This window comes from Schistocerca serialis, chromosome 5, assembly GCF_023864345.2.
Source record: "Schistocerca serialis cubense isolate TAMUIC-IGC-003099 chromosome 5, iqSchSeri2.2, whole genome shotgun sequence".
In the NCBI taxonomy this organism is placed as follows: domain Eukaryota; kingdom Metazoa; phylum Arthropoda; class Insecta; order Orthoptera; family Acrididae; genus Schistocerca; species Schistocerca serialis.
Genome location: NC_064642.1, coordinates 388,962,672 through 388,985,982, shown reverse-complemented (window position 1 = coordinate 388,985,982; position 23,311 = coordinate 388,962,672).

Here is a 23,311-nt window from a genome sequence, read left to right as displayed (position 1 = left end):
GTCACCTTACAGCCTTTGGTACCAACACGATGGATGTCCAGCCAGTAGTGCTCGAAGTACTACAGCACGTCTTCACGAACTGTTTCCAAATCGTTGAACTGGACGCAGAGGACCTGTACCTTGGTCGACCCGTTCCGTAGACTTTTATTCTCTGAGGAAAGCTGAATTACACTGACTGTCTACAAGGACGCACCAACTACACCCTATGATATGTAACGATGTATCACTGTAGCCTGCTCGGGCATATTCGATGAAACGCTAGCATGTGTACAGCAGTCGTTCCGTATCAGACTGGAAGCTTTTATGGCCACTGCCGGTGGTCATTTTGAACACAACCTGTGATGGTCAGTTGTCTCGTTACTGGTCAGAATCCACATAACTATTGTACACACTTGCGATGTTTTTAGTATCTGCTGCCACAGGTATTACACAGGTGTTAATGTGGGAACTTTTCAAAATACGATATCTAGTAAACGACGGGCAGTAGAATCCTGCACCACATACCACAGATATTCTAATTTACCCTACTTTTCGTTTTTTAAATGCCATTAGGCATAGTTCCATTTAAAAATATGTATGTTTCCACAAAAAATTCTCTTTCTAAGTATCATTGGAATCTGTTGATTGGCTAACAATACGAGCTCTGACTATCAACCAACTACCGCTCATCAGTAGATCAATAGAACTTTCCATTTCCGCAATGCATGCAGTGGAAGTTTTAGGTGCAAATACTTTTATCGGTGACTGTGGACAGCCTGCTGAACAAAATTACATCAGTATTCAGTTCATTAGCAGATTGATAATTATAGCTATTAGTGGTAGTATGCCTTTTATATTTTTAGTAATTCCAAGTACATGTGGCAACAACAAGTCATTAATGTTTATTTTCCCTCTGCGAAACAAAACGGTTACAAGGACAAAGTAAATTTCGCACAGCCTGTTACACTGCTACGGGTTATCATTTTTCTTTATTATTATCTGAACTGTAGGTCTATTTCAGCTATACAGCCATCATATGATTATATGTAACAGAACATTTTAGAAATTTGTACGTTTGTTGTATGACATATGTGTTAATTATGGATAATATGATTTTATATACATTTTGAAGTCCTGACTTCCATGCAATATCGTCGATTCTGTTGCTATCTGTTTGTTTACTGACTATATCGTTTTGTTGTTTTGCATGGAGTGTTCCGGTTTTTTAGCACTTCAATAATAATAATAATCAGAAATAAATTTAGTTTCTAGATGAAATTTCTTGATAGCAAGTATGTCAAATGATCAGGGATATTGAATGTTTACATCTGCTTGTTGAAAACTCTGTCGACTACTTATTACATTGTATTGAATGGATATCTGTCGTGTTGTGTTACTTAAATTTTGTCTCTTGAAGTGTTATGATTTAGTCAGGATCTTGGTCGATAACGTCAATAAAGTTTTCGATGAAGTGTTTATATTTTGGATCAACTTTTTTGTTGAAGATAAAATGTGAATAATTTCTAGCGTGCAAATATATCTTTGAAACTTCCTGGCAGATTAAAACTGTGTGCCCGACCGAGACTCGAACTCGGGACCTTTGCCTTTCGCGGGCAAGTGCTCTACCAACTGAGCTACCGAAGCACGACTCAGGGCCGGTACCCACAGCTTTACTTCTGCCAGTATCTCGTCTCCTACCTTCCAAACTTTACAGAAGTTCTTCTGCGAACCTTGCAGAGTTAGTTCTGCAAGGTTCGCAGAAGAACTTCTGTAAAGTTTGGAAGGTAGGAGACGAGATACTGGCAGAACTAAAGCTGTGGGTACCGGGCGTGAGTCGTGCTTCGGTAGCTCAGTTGGTAGAGCACTTGCCCCCGAAAGGCAAAGGTTCCGAGTTCGAGTCTCAGTCTGGCACACAGTTTTAATCTGCCAGGAAGTTTCATATCAGCGCACACTCCGCTGCAGAGTGAAAATCTGATTCTGGAAACATTCCCCAGGCTGTGGCTAAGCCATGTCTCCGCAATATCCTTTCTTTCAGGAGTGCTAGTTCTGCAAGGTTCGCAGAAGAACTTCTGTAAAGTTTGGAAGGTAGGAGACGAGATACTGGCAGAACTAAAGCTGTGGGTACCGGCCGTGAGTCGTGCTTCGGTAGCTCAGTTGGTAGAACACTTGCCCGCGAAAGGCAAAGTTCCCGAGTTCGAGTCTCGGTCGGGCACACAGTTTTAATCTGCCAGGAAGTTTCATATCAGCGCACACTCTGCTGCAGAGTGAAAATCTCATTCTGGAAATATATCTCTATTTCTTCCAACATATTCAGCGACGGTCCTTTTGGTGTTATGTGTAAAATATCGACCTCACTTTCCAATCGATCTGTCATTTTTACGAGTATATGGTGTAAAGAAGTGAATGGATCGTTGTCACTTAGTCTAACATGCTCTCGATATCTAGTGGTTAGTCCACTTAATGGTGTAGTCACAACGGTCCAGAAAACAACAGGCAGTAAATTATGCGACTTCGTGGGAAGACTGTTAGGCGCAGAGTAAAAACAACTAACACACGGAAGTAGGTACATACTAAGGTATCAGTGTTCACAATATAGGATATTTTTCAGTTTGCTATTTGTTTTTTCCTCTCTGTCTGTCTTTCCGCAAACATGTCACGTAATTTACTACCTGATATTTTCTACACGGTTATAACAGCACGACCAAGTGGACTGCGCCTGTTAGTATATAGTAATCGTCTTGTGTCCACTCATACACACTTCAACATCTTACCTACTTTCTAGGGGAAAATAAGTATTAATAGCTTGCTGTTGCCACTTATACTTGGAGATACTAACTCAACTAAAAAAGATACTACTAATTGCCATAATCGTTAATTTGCAAATGAAGTAAATACTGACGTAATGTTCTTCAGTACACTGTCCTCAGTCACTAGTAACAGTATCTGCACTTATAACCTTAACACTCTATATATTAACAGAACAATATTCACTGCTGATCGATCAGTCGTTTTACTAGTATATACTCATAATAATCGTCATGCGAACGGATGGGTTTGTAGCGGCAGTGCTGCGAGTCCGCGGCTGTACTTGTCAACTCGTGTTTTTGCTCTCTTTTATACAAAGGACGAATCCACTTGCAACCGACAACAGACTTAAATGAGGAGTTTTCATTTAAATGAGCGGAGGAGGAGACGCCCGAATCGAGTCTCGAGTGCAAGTAGGGGACAAGTTTGGAGATGATGTCATCGGACTCGTTGGTGAGTTTAAAGCTAAGTTCTGATTTCTAATTGTCACTGATGAAATATGGTAGCACGTCTGGCACCAAATTATAAGTCGGTAGACAATAATTTTTTTGAAACTTCCTGGCAGATTAAAACTGTGTGCCCGACCGAGACTCGAACTCGGGAACTTTGCCTTTCGCGGGCAAGTGCTCTACCAACTGAGCTACCGAAGCACGACTCACGCGCGCTACTCACAGCTTTACTTCTGCCAGTACCTCGTCTCCTACCTTCCAAACTTTACAGAAGCTCTTCGCAGAAGGTAGCTCAGTTGGTAGAGCACTTGCCCGCGAAAGGCAAAGGTCGCGAGTTCGAGTCTCGGTCGGGCACACAGTTTTAATCTGCCAGAAGTTTCATATCAGCGCACACTCCGCTGCAGAGTGAAAATCTCATTCTGGAAACATCCCCCAGGCTGTGGCTAAGCCATGTCTCCGCAATATCCTTTCTTTCAGGAGTGCTAGTTCTGCCAGGTCCGCAGAAGAGCTTCTGTAAAGTTTGGAAGGTAGGAGACGAGGTACTGGCAGAAGTAAAGCTGTGAGTACCGGCCGTGAGTCGTGCTTCGGTAGCTCAGTTGGTAGAGCACTTGCCCGCGAAAGGCAAAGTGTCCCGAGTTCGAGTCTCGGTAGGGCACACAGTTTTAATCTGCCAGGAAGTTTCATATCAGCGCACACTCCGCTGCAGAGTGAAAATCTCGTTCTGGAATAATTTTTTTAATGCTTTGAAAGGTATTTGGTGCTATAAATCTATTAGAGTGGGCACAACAACTTTAATTCGAATAGGACCTTACCCATCAGTAAACATTCACAGACTAATGCCAATGCCTCTGAGACCCATGTTAGGTGGACACTAGTCGACTGCTTGAAGACTGTGCATGACGTTTGTGGAGATTCTGTAAATACACAGCTCACAAACGGTGCCCTACCTTTTCTTTGCCGAGCAATCTCCTTCTTCAAAATAGGGAGGCGACGACTCGTAGTTTTTACAGGAGAATATCGACTGCACGAAGGCGTTCGCTTGCAGCCTGCCGCCTAGTCACCAGCTAATTCGGCTTTCGTTTTTACCGAAGCGCACTCCATGCCAATTTCAAGACTCGTGAGCCAACTCAACTGGGCCGTGCAAATGGTCCTACAACGGGCGACAGCGCGAACAGGAAGCTCTTCCTTTGTTTCCGTTTTATTGAAATTAGTGGCGAAATAAAATACGCGAGTGACGGACCGTGGGCGCAAACCGGTTACGTGCTCGGCGGCGAGCGGCCCAGTGGAGCAGACGGGTGCGCAGCCGGGCGGATGCTGGTACTCGCCGGAATGGGCGGGTGGCGTTAAGCGCGCGCAGTCGTGAAAAAACGGCGAATTGTACTGTTATTCTGTGGACACAAACACAAGAACATGTGGCGTGGCCATATGTATTCTGCAGCATTGAGTGACTCTGCAGTTTCTGCGTGGAGACGCGCCCTTGTGGCCTCTTCCCATGCTAAGCACGTATGAGATGGTAAATTGCGGTACGTGAGCCTGTAATCGAAACGCTATATCCTACCCCAACACGTGAGCCTTTCTGTATCCGTTTCAATAAGCCAATTTTAATGAAACTTTACGCAACCATGTTGTACAGCAGAACGGTAGTTGATTAAGTTTCAAATCAGTATCTTTAACGTTTCCCGAAATTCAGAAAATTACTTAAAACTCAGACTTCTTCGTTACAAGTAAGAAGACACCGCTTACAAGTATCTAAAATTGTGTGGATTGAATACGAAGTGTGGGTGAAAAACACTTTTTGGGGTTTGCGACCTTGAGACCGTTAGAGAGTATCTGGAAGTCTGCATAACATGTTACGTTAGTGGAGTACATCCCGTAAAATGAGTGTTAGGTGCAATGTAAAAACAGTCGATTCTTATGTCGGCTAGTTTGCTTGTTCGAAGCTCGTAATTGATCCACTGTTGGCTAGTTAGGCCTGGCACGGCTAAACCAGAATCCCGTTAGCCTACAAGACCTTCACAACTTCAATATCGGCCCCAGGGTACTCGAAGTCCCCCCCCCCCCCCCCCACCCTGTACTTCACCCCTGTAAGCCATGCGGCGTTGCTCGCCTCCCACGACTTGGACGAAGGGTTGGTCTTCTACGAGGCAAAAAAGAGACAAGGAGGTGAAAGCAGATGTACTGTAGAAGTCTGAGTTGTGTGAAAGTGGGAAACGAAAGGACCGACTGGTTCCAGCAACCAAGTTGTATGAAACAGGGTAGTGCATGCTCACTTCTCTTCTTCATTGTCGTCTTGAATGAGATAATGGCTAAGGTGGCAGAAAAAGCTCGAGAAGAGAAGATGAAAGCAGTTGTGTTCGTGGATGATAATCATCAAGGGAGGAAGACATTCAGTAATAGCTCGATGCTTCGGAAGAAACTATGAGACAGTGTGGAATAAAATATAATGCAAACATATGTGAGATCCTGGTTATAAAAATGTTCAAATGTGTGTGAAACCTTATGGGACTTAACTGCTAATGACATCAGTCCCTAAGCTTACACACTACTTAACCTAATTTATACTAAGGACAAACACACACAACCAAGCCCAAGGGAGGACTCGAACCTCCGCCGGGACCAGCCGCACAATCCATGACTGCAGCGCCTTAGGCCGCTCGGCTAATCCCGCACGGCTGGTCTTCTAATGGCCCCCTCAGTATTAAGTTATTGACACAAATAATAAGCAGCAAGGGCATTCCTGTGGAAGTCAAGAAGTCTCGAAATGCCTCCCCCCCCCCCCCAAACCTTCTCTCTAATCATCGTTGGCCCTGCCGAGCATTTAATGGACCACCCATCTTGCCGAGATAGAGTGGCTCATGTGCTTCAACGATACAGATAGCCGAACCGTAGATGCAACCATAGCGGAGCGGTATCTGTGTGGTTCCTGAACAGAGGCAGGAGGCTTTCAATAGTTGCAGGGGCAACAGTGTGGATCATTGACTTATTTGACCTTGTAATATCAGCCGACAAGGCGTTGCCGTGCTGGTACTGCCAACAGCTGTAAGCAAGGGGAAACTACAACCCTTAAGTTTCCGGAGGACATGCAGCTCTACTGTATGGTTAAATGATGCTCTTGAGTAAAATATCCGGAGATGAAAGAGTCCACCCTTAGTATTTACTTGCGGAGACTACTGTAGAGCATGTCTTCTACAAGTCGCGGAATGTTTGATGACTTAATTGGGTAGGAAGGCTAGACAATTTAGAAGGGGAAACTGACGAGTTGAAATTTTATATAGTGGGAATTAGTGGACTGCGTTAACAGAAAGAGCAGGATTCTTGGTCGAATGAGTAGGTCTAATAATGAATAAGATAATAAGAATTCTGGATAGCTTCTACGAACAGCAAAGTGAACGCATTATCAAAGCCAAGGAGAGGCAGACACTAAGCCCACCACAATAGTAGAACTAGCTCCGCAGATCATGAACAAATTGGAAAAAAGTATAAAGGAATAAAAGATATTATTTAGATAGTTAAGGGAGACCAAAATTTAATTGTGTTGGAGGACTGGAATTCGATGATAGGACAAAGAAGAAAACGAAAAATAGTAGGAGAACATGGAAAAAAGGGAAGGAAAGGAAATGGACCAGTAGAATTACAGATCAATGTCTCTAACTTCGGTTTGCTGCAGAATCCTTGAGCATATTCTAAGTTTCAGTGCAATAAACTTTCTTCAGACTAAGAATCTTATGTCTCCGAATCAAAAAGCATAGCTCGTGCGAAACTCAGTTTGCCCTTTTCTCACATCGCGTACTGCGAACTACGGATGAAGGGCAAGTTCCACATTTCTAGATTTCCGGAAAGCATTTGATACGCTGCCCCACTGCAGGCTGTTAATGAAAATACCAGCATATGGAATAAGTTCACAGGTATGTGAGTGGCTCGACTACTTCTTAAGTAATAGAATCCAGTATGTTGTGCTCGACGGCGAGTGTTTATCAGAGACAAGGGTATCTCCAAGGAGTGCCCCAGAGAAGTGTAATAGGACGGCTGTTGTTCTCTATAAACATAAATGACTTGGCATCAATCTGCGGTTGTTTACTGATGATACTGTAGTGTACGGCAAAGTGAAAGTTGAGTGACTGTAGGAAGATAAAACATGAAATAGACAAAATTTCTAGTTGATGTGATGAATGGCAGATAGCTGTAAATGTGGGAAAGCGTAAATTGATGCTAATGAGTAGGAAAAACCAACGTTTAATGTTCGGATACAGCATAATTAGTGTACTGCTTGACATAGTCGCAGCTTTTAAATGACTGGGCGTAGCGTTGCAAAGGGATGTGAAACGGAACGAGCACGTGAGGACTGTGGTAGAGTAGGCGAACGGTCGACTTAGGTTTATTGGTAGCATTTTAGGAAAGAGTGGTTCATATCTAAAGGAGATCTTATTCGGGGTGGTCCATTGATAGTGACCGGGCCAAATATCTCACGAAATAAGCGTCAAACGGAGAAACTACACAGAACAAAACTTGTCTAGCTTGAAGGGGGAAACCAGATGGCGCTATGGTTGGCCCGCTTTGTGATAGATGGCGCTGTAATAGTCACAAACACATGGCTCTCAATTTTAGACGAACAGTTGGTAACAGGTAGGTTTTTTAAATGAAAATACAGAACGTAGGAACGTTTGAACATTTTATTTCGGTTGTTCCAATGTGATACATGTACCTTCGTGAACTTATCATTTCTGAGAACGCATCTCTTACAGCGTGAATACCTGTAAATACCACATTAATGCAATAAATGCTCAAAATGATGTCCGTCAACCTCAGTGCATCTGACAATACGTGTAACGACATTCCTCTCAACAGCGAGTAGTTCGCCTTCCGTAATGTTCACACATGCATTGAAAATGCGCTGACGCATGTTGTCAGGCGTTGTCGGTGGATCACGATAGCAAATATCCTTCAACTTTCCCCACAGAAAGAAATCCGGAGACGTCAGATCCCGTGAATGAACGGGCGATAGTATGGTGCTTCGACGACCAATCCACGTGTCATGAAATATGCTACTCAATACTGCTTCAACCGCACGCGAGCCATGTGCCGGACATCCATCATGTTGGAAGTACATCGCCGTTCTGTCATGCAGTGAATCATCTTGTAGGAACATCGGTAAAACATTACGTAGGAAATCAGCATACATTGCACCATTTAGCTTGCCATCGATAAAATGGGGGCCAATTATCCTTCCTCCCATAATGCCGCACCATACATTAACCCGCCAAGGTCGCTGATGTTCCACTAGTCACAGCCATCGTGGATTTTCCGTTGCCCAACAGTGCATATTATGCCGGTTTACGTTACCGCTGTTAGTGAATGACGCTTCGTCGCTAAACAGAATGCGTGCAAAAAATCTGTCATCGTCCCGTAATTTCTCTTGCGCCCAATGGCAGAACTGTACACGACGTTCAAAGTCGTCGACATGCAATTCCTGGTCCTTAGAAATTAGGTACGGGTGCAATCGATGTTGATGTAGCATTCTCAACACCGACGTTTTTGAGATTCCCGATTCTCGCGCAAACTGTCTACCACTGATGTACAGATTAGCCGTGACAACAGCTAAACAACTACTCGGGCATCATCATTTGCTGCAAGTCGTGGTTGACGTTTCACATGTGGCTGAACACTTCCTGTTTCCTTAAATGACGTCACTATCCGGCGACCGGTCCGGACACTCGAATGATGTCGTCCAGGATACCGAGAGCATACATAACACACGCCCGTTGGGCATTTTGATCACAACAGCCATACATCAGCACGATATCGACCATTTTCGCAATTGCTAAAACGTCCATTTTAACACGGGTAATGTATCACGAAGCTAATAGCATCCGCACTGACGGAATGTTACGTGATACCACGTACTTATACGTTTGTGACTATTACAGCGCCATCTATCACAAAGCGAAAAAAGTAGTCCAACTAAAACATTCATATTTCTTTACGTACTACACGAATATGTAATAAAAAATGGGGGTTCTTATTAAAAACAACGCAGTTGATATCCGTTGCCCTATGGCAGCGCCATCTAGCCGGCCAACCATAGCGCCATCAGGTTTCCCCCTTCAATCTAGACGAGTTTCGTTCTTTGTAGTTTTTTCGTTCGATGCTTATTTCGTGAGATATTTAGCCCAGTCACTATCAATAAACCACCCTGTATAGGACGCTGGTGCGATCTAGTCTTGAATACTGCTCGACCGTTTGGGATCCGTATCAGGTCGTGTTGAAAGAGGACATCGAAGCAGTTCAGAGGCGAGCTACTAGATTTGTTACCGGTAGGCTCGAACAACACGTAAGTCTTATGGAGATGCCTCAGAACTCAAATGGAGGGAAGGCAACGTTCTTTTCCAGGACCATTATCGAGATAATTTAGAGAACAGGTATTAGAAGTAGACTGTCCAATGCTTCTACTGCCGTCAACATACATTGTGCGTTAGGTCCTTGAAGATACGATACGAGATATTAGGGCTAATACGGAGGCATAAAGATAATCGTTTTTCCCTCGTTCTGTTCGCTAGTGGAGCAGTAAAGAAAATGACTAGTAGTTTTAGTGTACCCTCCATCACGCACCGTAAGGTGCTTTGCTGAGTATCTGTGTATGTGGAGGATGTAGAAGGAATGACGGAGGAAGCAACTTGATAGGATTCCCCAAAGAACATCATCTAATCCTCGCTAACGCTTGAATAAAGTCGTGAAGAGGTTGTATGCGTGCAAGAGAATGGAGACACGAGAATTCCTGATAGGTTACGTAATGGTAAGTCGAAGGTTTCGAAACTAGATTCTGAACTGTAAGGTATTTTCAGGGGAATATGTAGCTGCTGACCATAATTTATTGGTTAAGAACTCAAGATTTAAACTGAAAATATCGCAAAAAGGTAGAAAATTAAGGAGATGGGAAAAGTATTTAAAGAAGCATTAGACAACAGCTGACTGAAACACGTGAGAGGAGCACATTAGAAGACGAATTGGTAGCTTTGAAAGATGAAATTGTGAAAGCAGAAGAGGATCAAATAGGCAAAAAGAAAAAGCTCAGTAGAAATCCTCGGATAAAGCACGAGATATCCAATCCAATTCTTCTTCCTGACCGTACGTCGTGTCTCCATGAGGTCAGCATATTATTTCGGATTTGGCATTATTAGTGGTGGTAGGTGGCCAGATACCCGCCCTGCCCCCGCGCCTCCACCTATCATTGTCCAAATGCTTGTGAATCGTGTTTTGAGGCGGAACATGCGTATCAGCCGCATGTTCATTTAGTCGGATACGGGAAACTCACTAAAAACCACATCCAGGCTGGCCAACACACCGATCTTCTTCGCTAATCCGTCGGGTGCATTAGATGCGGCGCCGGTACCGCTCCCCGTTTCACACAGGTAGGCAGCTAAACGCGTTTGGCTATTTGTTCTGCCGTGCTGAATTTAACTGACGTACTGCTCCACTAGCGAACAGAACGAGGGAAACGATTATCTTTATGCCTCCGTATTAGCCCTATTATCTCGTATCGTATCTTCGAGGACCTAACGCACAATGTATGTTGACGGCAGTAGAAGCAGTCTGGAATCGCGTGACAGTTACGACCGCAGTTTCGAATCCTGCCTCGGGCATGGATGTGTGTGATGTTCTTAGGTTAGTTAGGTTTAAGTAGTTCTAAGTTCTAGGGGACTGATGACCACAGATGTTAAGTCCCATAGTGCTCAGAGCCATTTGAACCACTGAATAACTTGATATGATCTGATGGATTCGCACAAAGAGACTAAACAACAGTGGTCTTACGCCTTATTAAAAAGATGTTTATCTAGTACATACTCCTGGGACTCGGACAACAGTTTTTACCACAGGTCCTTCTGGTGCACGTGGCAGCACCTTTCTCCTTGGAACATACAGAGCACTTATAACTTTTTTGCCAAATTGAAACACGTGACAGTGGCTCCCCAACCGATTCTGCTGAGATAGGAACCAATGGACGCAAATACATATTTATTGTGTTATGGACACGCACAGTGTACACCGCATAACAACGTAGATCATAGCAACTGTTCAAAGTGATGGCCGCCAGTCTCAACGAATGCATGAAAACAGTGCGTGAAGTTCAGCCGCGTTTTCATTCGTTTCGTATACCACACTTTTGACCTAACCCCAGAGGAAAAGTACAGAGTTGTGAGATCCGGCGATCGCGCTGGGACAGGACCTCCCATTCCAATCCAACAATGAGGCAGCTTGTTATTGAGGTGCTCATGGACATTAACACCAAAGTGGGCTGGTGCCCTGTGGTGTCGAAAAGAGATCATTTCGTGAACAGAAATAGGTACAGTCTCCAAGAATTGTAGCAGCATATTTAGCAGGAGGCAGCGAATTAGATGCTACTAGGTGATATTCAGTAACGCCCACCCACACGTTGACAGAGAATCGATGCTGGTGGCCACCGATGTGGGTGTCGTTGGGACTGTCGTCACACCAAACATGGCTGTTGCAGCTGCTGAGAACACCATCATGGGTGAAAGCGACCTCATCCATGAACAATACAAACTGTACAAAGCTCGGTACTGCAGCACTGCGGTGGATAATCCATTGACAGAAGTGAACGCGGGGTTAAAAATTCGTTGGTCCCAGTGCTTACTCACGTTCTTTATGACAGGGGTGCAATACTTGGTCCACCAGTACTCTCCACACTGGATCCTTCAAAGTGTGAATTTCATGTGAAAGTTGGTGGACGGGTGCTTATTGTGTGGTCAGCCACACAATCCAACACCACTCCTCAAAGTCTGGTGTTAGGACTGAGCGCCCTCTGTGACATTAACGACCCCGTCTCTCATAAGCGGTATCCACGAAGATAAACTTCCTCCAGTTAGGATGCCTATTGGGAAAGCGTTCTCTGTACATTCGGGGCATTACATCCTGCTACAAAGTACATTAAATGAGGGTCTGCCATCTCTCGTGACGAATAATGTTCAATCTTTGACTACACATCATGCACTGTACACAGTAACACACCTCATGATGGAGACATCGCAAGCTGTCTGATGCAGTGGACAACTGACACCAGGGATAGTGGAGTATTAGCGTCACAGGTTAATGTGCCGGTTCAATGCACCCGATCGTCACATGATACACGTGCTATGAACTAAAATGTGTATAGTATGTCTGTTTGGTGACCATAGGTGAACGCTGTTTATCAACTGCTGCCTGTTCCAGTGTACTGCAGACACCGGGGGTCTTTGTGAGAGTGCAGCAGAACCATTGCAATACATACACTGAGAATGGCAATTGTCGCTTTCAACATTTACTATGAGCTATGTTGTTGTTATGCCGTTTCATTGTATATATCCATAACTCAATAAATATGCGTTACTTACCATTGGTTTCCTGTCGCAGTATAGTCGGTCGTGGACCCACTATCACCTGTTTCAGTTTCATACAAAAGGTTTGACACACTGTGTATTTTTCAGGCCTCTACCGGTAGAAATTCGTCGAAGAGCTTTCCATTACTTACGCTGGATATGACTCCTCAGGAGCGATAGTACTACAGTTTTCCTTGGACCGACCCTTAGACCCTGTCTCCTGCAACTGTTTTGCATAATGACCAGAGCACATTGTGCCATCTTTCTGGCTATACTTGAAAATTTTCCAAGTATTACTGTGACTAAGTAGTCTGTGTGTCGTTGGCAAAAATAACCTCTAGTATTTAACTCTCTGATGAATTCATTTGTCACTAGGTATCGCAGTAATAGAGACAATATAGTGGTCTTAATGTTATACTCTTCTCCAACTTTAACCATGTGTTTGAAGGTCGTATTGCTAAAAGCCCCCTCAATACCTAGGAAGATGCAGCGGAGAACTATCTGAAAGTGTAGAGCTTTTTCCACCCTCCCAACACGTTCATGAACTGCTGTTTCGCATGATATGCCTCGTTGATAGGGGAAAACTCTTAGAGCTTTTCAAATAAAACGTTATCAACATTTTACATTTTTATTCTTCTTGTCTACATACGAGGGCTCTTCGGAAAGTAAGGAGCGATAGGTGGTGAAATGGAAACCACAGCGAAAATCAAAACTGTTTTATTTTCAACGGTTAGCTACACCTTCCAGCTACTTCTCTACACAGTCGCCGCTCAGACTTAGACATCTGTAATAGCATTGTACCAACTTTTCAATTCCCAGTGTTTTTCGACAATTTTCTACTCTGGACTGCAGCTCGTTGTCTGGGTCAGGGTCTGGGTCTTCATAGCCAGCGGTTCATTTGAGCAGAGATGAAGCTCAGGGGTAGCCAATTACGGGCCATATTGTGAGTGATCAAACACTTCCCATCGAAAATGCTGGAGCAGCATCTTCATTGCCCCTGAGAGTGCAGCCGAGAATTGTGGTGTAGAACGAACCGCATGACAGTTATGTTATGTGGATTGCATAGCTTCAGGTGAAATATTTCGCCAGGCCCTCGTACTTGTTGGGAGACGCTAATTTCTAGCCATCTTTACGTTCTCACTCTGAGCTCTGAAAAGAGCGACATAATGCGATCGACGGAGGTACTAGACACAGTGCCCAACGTATCTGTGCAAAGCTTCATCAGATTTTCACTGTATTTTCCATTTCGCTACTGATCTTTTCTTACTTTCCGAATAATCCTATTATTTTTAGCCCTCTGCTGCTAAAGGGCTCAGAATTGTAGGGTGTAACGTGGCTGTATGTTACGTAACTATGTCAGTGCATCAGAAACAGCCAGCTGTAATAGAGTTCACCCACGGATGAAGCACCCTCTCCTTAAGCACAACAATGCCAGACCACACTCGAGCGCTGCGACATCTGCAACAATCCAACGCCTTGCGTTCACTATCATCGATCATCCTCCACACAGTCCCGACTTCACTCCATTCGATTTTCGTCTCCCTCCAAAGTTTAAAGAACACCTTCTATGACTTCACTTCGACAGTGATGAAGTGGTGAGAGTAGAGGTGAGGTTTTGACTCCATCAATAAAGTCAAACGTTCTACAGTGAAGGTGTCAATAAACTGGTCTCTCGCTGGGAGAGATGTATTTGTCCTCGGGATGACTATGTCCAAAAAAATTGTAAAAGTGTATTTATGTATGTTCGTACGTATGTTGCACATTTCCTCATAAACCACTGGACCGATTTCTACCAAATTTGGTACACGTATCATTTACTGTCTGGAAACAATCACTGTGGGGGTAAGAACACGCACGTATCAAGATGGTGAAGGTGAGGGTGAAAGAGCAATGTAGCCAGCGACGCGGGTACACACATACTTTAGCTATTCAGGATTTGAGAACGAGAGCACTCAGAGACTTGGAACAAACTTAACACGCTATTTCAAAGCGTTCCAAAACATTTTCTCGCTGACGGCCGCATAAAATGATGACAAGAAAATGGTTTTTCGCTTACTACATTTTCGCTGCTTATGCAATAAAATTGCCACATGAAGCAATACGTTTTAATTTATTATTTTTTTACTACAAGCTGTATTCGTGACACTTTTGTAGACAGTTTACACATATACTACACAATGTATCAGAAAAAGTGCATCACTGTACAACACTTAGGTCCAGAGATACGACGTCATAAGCACTGAGTGCGTGAAAAACTACCGAACCAAACAAAACGTTTAAATTTATTACTTTCTTGTTACTAACGCGTTAGAAACTGCCTCATCGTGACTGATGTTTTAATTTATTACTTCTCTACTACTAATCCTGCACAACACATTTCGCAGTCAGAAGGCGCATACATTACTGGCTGTATCTGCAAAATTATATCATTGTACATCCATAGTTCAGAAGATACGACGTAATACACATTACGCTGCGTTAGAATGTAACTGCAGGGTGGAATTCGCTAGACATACATGTGAAATATGTGTGCAAATACACGTGAAATATCTTAAATTTCTGTGAAATGTGTTTGAAATGTGCGTATGCGAGCAAAGCCACAGGTAGAGAGCTCATCCTGAACCTCTTGAAAATTTTCAGTCAAATTCAGTACACATATTAGTTACAATCTGGAAAGAAATACTATGTGGGTAAGAACCACTAGCCTCCTACTAGGGTGGATGTCATAACGTGTAGAGAGAATGGAGGATGAACAGATGGACAAACAGAGACGGGGAAGGAGGAGAGAGGCACAGACAGAAGGAGGAAGACATGGGCAGAGATAGACGAAGGAGAAATTGTCTAGAAGGAGGAGAGAGGAGGAGATGGACAGAGAAAGGAAAGATGAAGAGATGGACAGAAACTGGAGGAGGAAGAGGCAGGCAGAGAAATGAGGGAGCAGGAGATAAACACACAGGGGGAGAGGAGGAAATGGACAGAGAAGGGGAAGAGGAGGAGATACATAGGGATAGGGGAAAGAGGTGATGGACAGAGAGAGCCGGAGGACGATATGAACAGAGAGAGGGAAAGCAGGAGATTGACCTGAGAGGGGGGAAAGTGTTGGAATTAGAGGGGGGAGGAGCAGATGGACAGAAGGGAGAGGAGCAGACGAACTGAGGGAGGAGATGGAGCGGGAAGATATGGAGTGAATTGGGGGGGGGGGGGGGTGGAGGAGGTGAACAGAGAGAGGCAGTGGTGGAGATGGATAGAGAGAGTGAGGGATGGAGGTGATGGACAGGGACAGGGGGGATTGGTAGAGAGAGGAGGGATGAAAGCTGAATGAAGAGAGTGAGGACGGGTAGAGAGAGAGGGAAAGAGGAGGCTGACAGAGAGAGGAGGAAGGAGGAGACAGACAGAGAGGCAGGACAAGAGAAGATGGAGAGAGAGTGGGGAATGAGGAAATCGAGTAACATAAGATTGGAATAAATAAATACTTGAGCAACGCCACATTTCTCAGATAATTTAGAAATATATACGGCAACATGAAGATCGGATTTGTATAATGTTAATAATGTATTTTTACTTAAATAGCTTTAAAAATTTTACCATGAGAAAATTCAGAGACACTCCTTTTCAGCACGCTCTAGTTATTTATATTAAATTTATACCAACTGAATACAGGTTAGAAAGTTTTACAGTTTTTTACCACTTCTTGGTTATGTCAGATATAAATTACGCTTTCCATAATACAGGGTATGCGATCCCGTCACAACCTGTCTCTGCGCTTGGTCCACACCTTTCAGTGAAGAAACTGAAGTAGTATTGTTTCAAAGTGCGTGTTAGGTAGAATTCGTGGCGGACAACATCCAACCGGCCAGATGATTGATGGTCCACAGAAGGAAAAAATAATTGAAAGTCATCAGCGTTCTCTAAGTGAGGTGAGTAGGGTGGATGTTCCTACAACTTTTGCTTCGTACCCCTATTTTCCACAGCGTCTTTGTTGGCAGGTACCTTGTCCTGACGAAAGATGCCTTCATCTATTGGAACGTACTTCGCTTCTCACGTACTTTCTCAAGTTATTGGTCAAGACGTCGTGCGTATTATAAGCCATTCATTGATTTACACTTTCCCAAGTAATTACTATAAACAGTCCTTATCGCAGTCCACAAAACGGTAGCCATGATGTTACGGACAGTTATGGCCAACACTTTGATGGTGTTTCAGTTTCTGGCTTGAAACGTTGAGATCACAGCCCATCGACGGTAACAAATTTGCACGGAAAATCAGTTATTTACATTCGAAAGTAAGAGAGAAAATAGTTACCGCGTTTATTATTGGTCAGATCCGTACATAAGCAACGTCCATTTTGCACGTGGCCTTCTGCCAGTTAACGCATCATGTAAAACGTGGCAAATCATTCAAATTAAAGAAGTCCAAGGAGTAATTAAAACTCTTGCATTTTAAGAATAAGACAATTAAAATTAAGTGAATAACATCTTAATGTGACATAGTGGTAACGAAAAATGTGATTTTTGATCTTGTGTTGAAAACTGCTGATACTGCTGCTCTGGCAACATATATGTGAGAGACAGTGGGGAAATAAATTTGGAAGCATCAGCTTTTGGCAGCCTACATTGTGATCTTATATCTTCTACGTTTTGGATGAATCCAGTCTGTATTTTCAACTGTCTATTGTTATTTGTATCTTTATATTTAGGCATTTAATATGATAGGGCAAACGAATCTCATACTGAAGCACTGCTAACCTTTGAATACTTATTTCAATAGGTTCTAATCAAATTATAGCCGCGTGGAGTGGCCGTGCGGTTAGAGGCGCCATGTCACGGACTGCGCAGCTCCTCCCGCCGGAGGTTGGAGTCCTCCCTCGGGCATGGGTGTGTGTGTTGTTCTTATCATAAGTTAGTTTAAGTAGTGTGTAAGTCTAGGGGCCGATGACTTAAGCAGTTTGGTCCCTTAGGGGTTCATACACATTTGAACATTTTTTTTCCAGTTATAATTCTCTTGGATACTATAGCTGTTGGTTTTCTCCACTAGTCGCAATTATTAATCCTTGGTCCTGCACAATAGTCTATTGGCAGTTCTGATAGACCTTACAAGCACTTCGCTGCCACATCTGATGTATGTTTTGTGGGTGTTGCTGAGCACTGTACGCTCTACCCTAACAATTTCAGAGTTTCATTGTAGCATCCAGTAATAGACAGGAAGCATTTTTACGAAGGATGTTTATTACAGGTACAGGTGGAAGGACCGAGTAAAGGCCAATAGAAAAAGCAAATAATCCTAATAACCATGGACCGCGTAACCAATGGTTTCCCCAGTACGACGTATTACGACCGAGTACATGAGCACCTTGCAGCAGAGTTCCCAAGGATCGAACTTCAGATATTCACTTGAGGTCAAACACATTAAAGCAAGTGGCAGGGTTCATTTCGTCTCCCGATCGATGACCATAGACGTTCAGATATCCTAGCCATGTTCAGAATGCTTTAATAATCATCCACAATAGGTTCCCGGAGTCCGCCGATACTGTCAAAAGGACTGGAATACACCTAAGCTTTTAAATATCCCCATAGAAAAGAATCCAGTGTACCTGGAACGCCACGTTATTGGTGAGCCTTGACCGGTACAGTTGTTATCGAAATACTACTTACCATTAATAAGTTGCCGAAATGATGATAAAATCAAACTAGGGCAGTTCTATATGGAAGTCACGCTTCACTTGCGGTGTTTCAATAAAAATTTAGCATCAGACAGTGTTCTAACAATGGCACGACTGCACTTGTGTATAATTCGCAATGGGGAAAGCATTCTTTTTCGGACCTCTGTTTATTAGGATTATTCGCTTGTTTCACTGTCCTCAACTCGCCCCTTTCGCATGTACCTGTAAGAGTCAGACACTCAGTATACGTCACTTATAAACAGAAATCATTGATGAATAGCGTTTTAGTTAAAATTGTACTTCATCAGCTTGACCCAGTTATTGTCCGATCCTAAAACAGATCAAACAATATAAATAGAGATCAGTTACTATTGCCGCTGCAGGCATATGTATAAGGAGTGTTTAAATGAAGGAGTAAGTTCCCCACTGTGTGTTTCTGTATGAAATTTAACCCAGATTTGCCTAGCACTCTATAAAAAGTCAACGTATTACCCAAACTATGTACCCACGAACTGTTATCCAATTTAAACTCGTGTACTAACCTATGTCTAAACAGAACCAAGTTTGAACTGAACTGTAACTGGTCTGAATACAATCTGTCTTTATATTAAACGTACAACTGAAGTAAAATAATTATCTGGCCCTAATGAAAATTTGCACTTATCTCGCGGCTTGGCAACTGTTGCCGATTTCTCGGAAGCACAACAGTAAGCAGTAAGCAGTAAGCAGTAAGCAGCAAGTAAGCAGCGGCTAAGCTACATATCTACTTTTTAAATAAAATTTGCAAACAATATCTAAACTGTTGCATACCACATGGTGCCATGGTGCAATGTGGTAAAGCGTAATGATAAACATTCTTTAATCAGTGGGATGGGGAGAGTAACTATTCCTGTGAAATGATATTCCAAGACAGTGATTTTAGAATGAAGTACGTATTCAGAAAGACAGAATAAACTTTCGCTTGATCTTCACACACAACATTGTTAACTAAGTTAACTAGCTGACAATCACCATTCCGACAAGCTAGCTGCGCAGTGATGTAGTCTTATCTCAAACTCCGCCTCTTAAAAAAGTAAAATATAAGAGAAAAACATTATTCAGAATTTATGTTATTTTCGCCCTACAGCATATACATCATATTCATTCTTGCTGTTCTTTAGATTAAATCTCTCTTCATCTAACAGATATAATCACAAGTCAACACAGCACTACTGAATACGGAATACGTCCATCACCTACCACACTTCTACTAAGAATGTATCAGACTGCGCAGAGGCAAAGACTGTGCCACAATAACACCAAAGCTTGTTTAACAGTAACATAACTTGCTCTCTCTCTCATGTACACAACGATAACTCACAAAAATCAAAATAACATGCCCACCTTACAAATGTACGACAAATCGGTTGAAATTAGCATATGGCGCATTGGGATTGCATAGTGAGACATGGATGCCATGGAGCACGCGTCATCACCTCGCCCCAAGAATTTCAAAGCTGTGCCCTCAGCAGACAAGGTGATGCCCACCGCTTATTTCGTCGTCCGAAGTCCGATACTCGTCGAATTCCTTAAGCACGGAAAAACTATTAACAGTGACGTGTACCGTGACACACTATGTAGCCTACGAAAGTCCATTAGCAGCAAACGGGCTGGGCTACTCATGCAGGGAGTGGTTCTGCTCCACGATAACGTGCGTCCGTACGTCTCCAGCGTCAGACAAAGTGTTATGGCCAAGTGGGAGCATCCTGAACATTCGCTCTGCAGCGCGGACAAGTCGCCCAGCGGCTTCCCTGTGTTTGGTCAGCCAAAACTACCTCTCAAAAGAAAGGGCTCCAACGCAGACGACAAACTAAAGGCACTGTGGAGGACTGTCTCCTATCACAGCCACAGTAATTCTGGAAACAAGGACTCCTTCGGCACGTGAAATAGTGGGGTAGTTCTCCTCAGGCTTCTGGTTATTACTTTTGAATAAAGACTCCAGTTACAACCATAGTGTTGTTTCGTACCTTTTGTTTTGAACATCCCTCATATTACAAAAGGAGGAACTAGGAGGATAAACACTTACGAGATGAACGACATTTCGTAGTATGAGAAGCAGTTTAGTAATATTAGAGGTAACTTTAGTTGAACACTACCAGCAGGCATTATGAATATGTACCAATAAATATACTGAGGTGACAAAAATCATGGGATAGCGATGTACACAACTATAGAAAGGGTTAGTATTGCGTACACAAGGTATAAAGGGGTAGTGCATTGGCGGAGCTATCATTTGTACGTAGGTTATTAGTGTGAAAAGCATCCGATGTGATTATAGCCGCACGACGAGAATTAACAGACTTTGAACGCGGAATGGTAGTTAGAGCTAGACACATGGATTATTGTAAATCAGAAATCGTTCAGGAGTTCAATATTCCGAGACCTTTAGTGTCGACAATGTGCCGAGAATACCAAATTTCAGGCATTGCCTCTCACGACGAACTACGCAGTGGCCGACGGCATTTACTTAACGACTGTGAGCTGCGGTGTTTATGTAGAGTTGTCAGTGCTAACAGACAAGCAACACTGTGTGATATAACCGCAGAAATCAATGTGGGACGCATGACGAAAATAGTCAGGACAATGAATCGAAATTGGCGTTAACAGGCTATGATAACAGACGACCGACGTGTGTGCCTTTGCTAACAGCACTTAATAAAAGCAAGTTTTCCGGTCCAGACTGTATACCAATTAGGTTTCTTTCGGAGTATCCTGATGCATTAGCTCCACACTTAACAATCATATACAACCGTTCGCTCGACGAAAGATCCGTGCCCAAAGACTGAAAAGTTGCACAGGTCACACCAATATTCGAGAAAGGTAGTAGGAGTAATCCACTAAATTACAGGCCCATATCGTTAACATCGATATGCAGCAGTATTTTAGAACATATATTTTGTTCGAACATTATGAATTACCTCGAAGGAAAATGTCTATTGACGCACAGTCATCATGGGTTTAGAAAACATCGTTCCTGTGAAACACAACGAGCTCTTTATTCACATGAAGTGCTGAGTGCTATTGACAAGAGATTTAAGATAGATTCCGTATTTCTGGATCTCTGGAAGGCTTTTGACACTGTACCACACAAGCGGCTTTTATTGAAATTGCGTGCTTATGGAATATGGTCTCAGTTATGTGACAGGATTTGTGATTTCCTGTCAGAGAGGTCACAGTTCGTAGTAACTGACGGAAAGTCATCGAGTAAAACAGAGGTGATTTCTGGCGTTCCCTAAGGTAGTGTTATAGGCCCTTTGCTGTTCCTCATCTTTATAACGATTTGGGAGACAATCTGAGCAGCCGTCATCGGTTGTTTGCAGGTGACGCTGTCGTTTATCGACTAATAAAGTCATCAGAGGATAAAAACAGATTGCAAACCGATTTAGAAAAAAAAACATCTGAATGGTGCGAAAAGTGGCAGTTAACTCTGAATAACGAAAAGTGTGAGGTCATCCACAAGACTGCTAAAAGGAACTCGTTAAACTTCGGTTACGCGATAAATCAGTCTAATCTACAAGCCGTAAATTCATCTAAATACCTAGGTATTACAATCACGAACAACTTAAATTGGAAGGAACACATAGAAAATGTTGCGGGAAGACTGCGTTTTATTGGCAGGACACTTAGAAAATGTAACAGACCTACTAAGGAGACTGCCTATACAATGCTTGTCCGTCCTCTTTTAAATACTGCTGCGCGGTATGGGATCTTTACCAGATAGGATTGACTAAGTACATCGAAAAGTTCAAAGAAAGGCTGCACGTTTTGTATCATCGCGAAATATGGGAGAGAGTGTCACAGAAATTATACAGGATTTGGGCTGGAAATCGTTAAAAGAAAGGCGTTTTTCGTTGCGACGGAATCTCCTCACAAAATTCCAAACTTTCTTCTCCGAATGCGAAAATATTTTGTTGACAACGACCTACATAAGGAGGAACGATCACCACGATAAAATAAGGGAAATCAGAGCTCGTACGAAAAGATACAGGTGTTCATTCTTTCCGCGCGCTATACGAGATTTGAGTAATAGAAAATTGTGTAGGTGGTTCGATGAATCGTCTGCCAGGCACTTAGATGTGATTTGCAGAGTATCCATGTAGATGTAGATGTAGATATATCGCCAGCAGCGCTCTCGGTGGGCTCGTGACCATGTTGGTTCGACCATAGACAGCTGGAAAACGGTGGCCTAGTCGGATGAGTCCCTATCTCAGATGGTAGTGTCTCAGTGTGGTGCAGACTATGCGAAGCCATGGGCCCAAGTTATCAACAAGGCACTGTGCAAGCTGGTCGCGGCTCGTGATGTGCGCTGTGTTTAGGTGTAATGGACTGTGTCCTCTGGTCCAGATGAACCGATCATTGACTGGAAATGATCATGTTTGGTTACTTGGAGCCCATATGCAGCCATTCTGCACAATTCGGGCGAATAATTTGGCCACCCAGACCGCCCGACGTGAATCCCATCAGACATTTATGGGGTATAGTCGAGAGGTCAGTTCGTGCGCAATTACGGACCGCCATAGGGGCAGCAAGGCCCAATATCTCTGCAGGGGACCTGCATCGACTTGTTGAGCCCATGCCAAGTTGCTGCACTAGGCCGGGCAAGAGGAGGTCCGACACGATATTAGGAGGTATCCCATGATTTCTGCTACCTCGCTGTTTCAAGCGGTGAGAATACACCGACAAAACTGACCCTGGAATATGTAAGAAGGGAAGGGTAACAGAAGTGTCGCATAAATGAGAGTGTGGCACGCATGAAGGAGTACACCATTTTGTGAAAAGTAGAGAACTCGCAAGAGATGGAAAACTAAGGACAAGACAGAGATATAAATTAATTTCGAAATATTTTCTGTAAACAGTGCTGCATAGCTTCGAAGTGTTTTAAAAAACGACATCAGAAAAACACCAGTAGCAGTTGTAGTGGGTATTTATTGAGGGACAGTCTCTTTTGGTCAAGCGGCTCTCTTTGAGTCGTGGAGTGAGACTAAATCAGTTTAATGGAAGTTACTTGA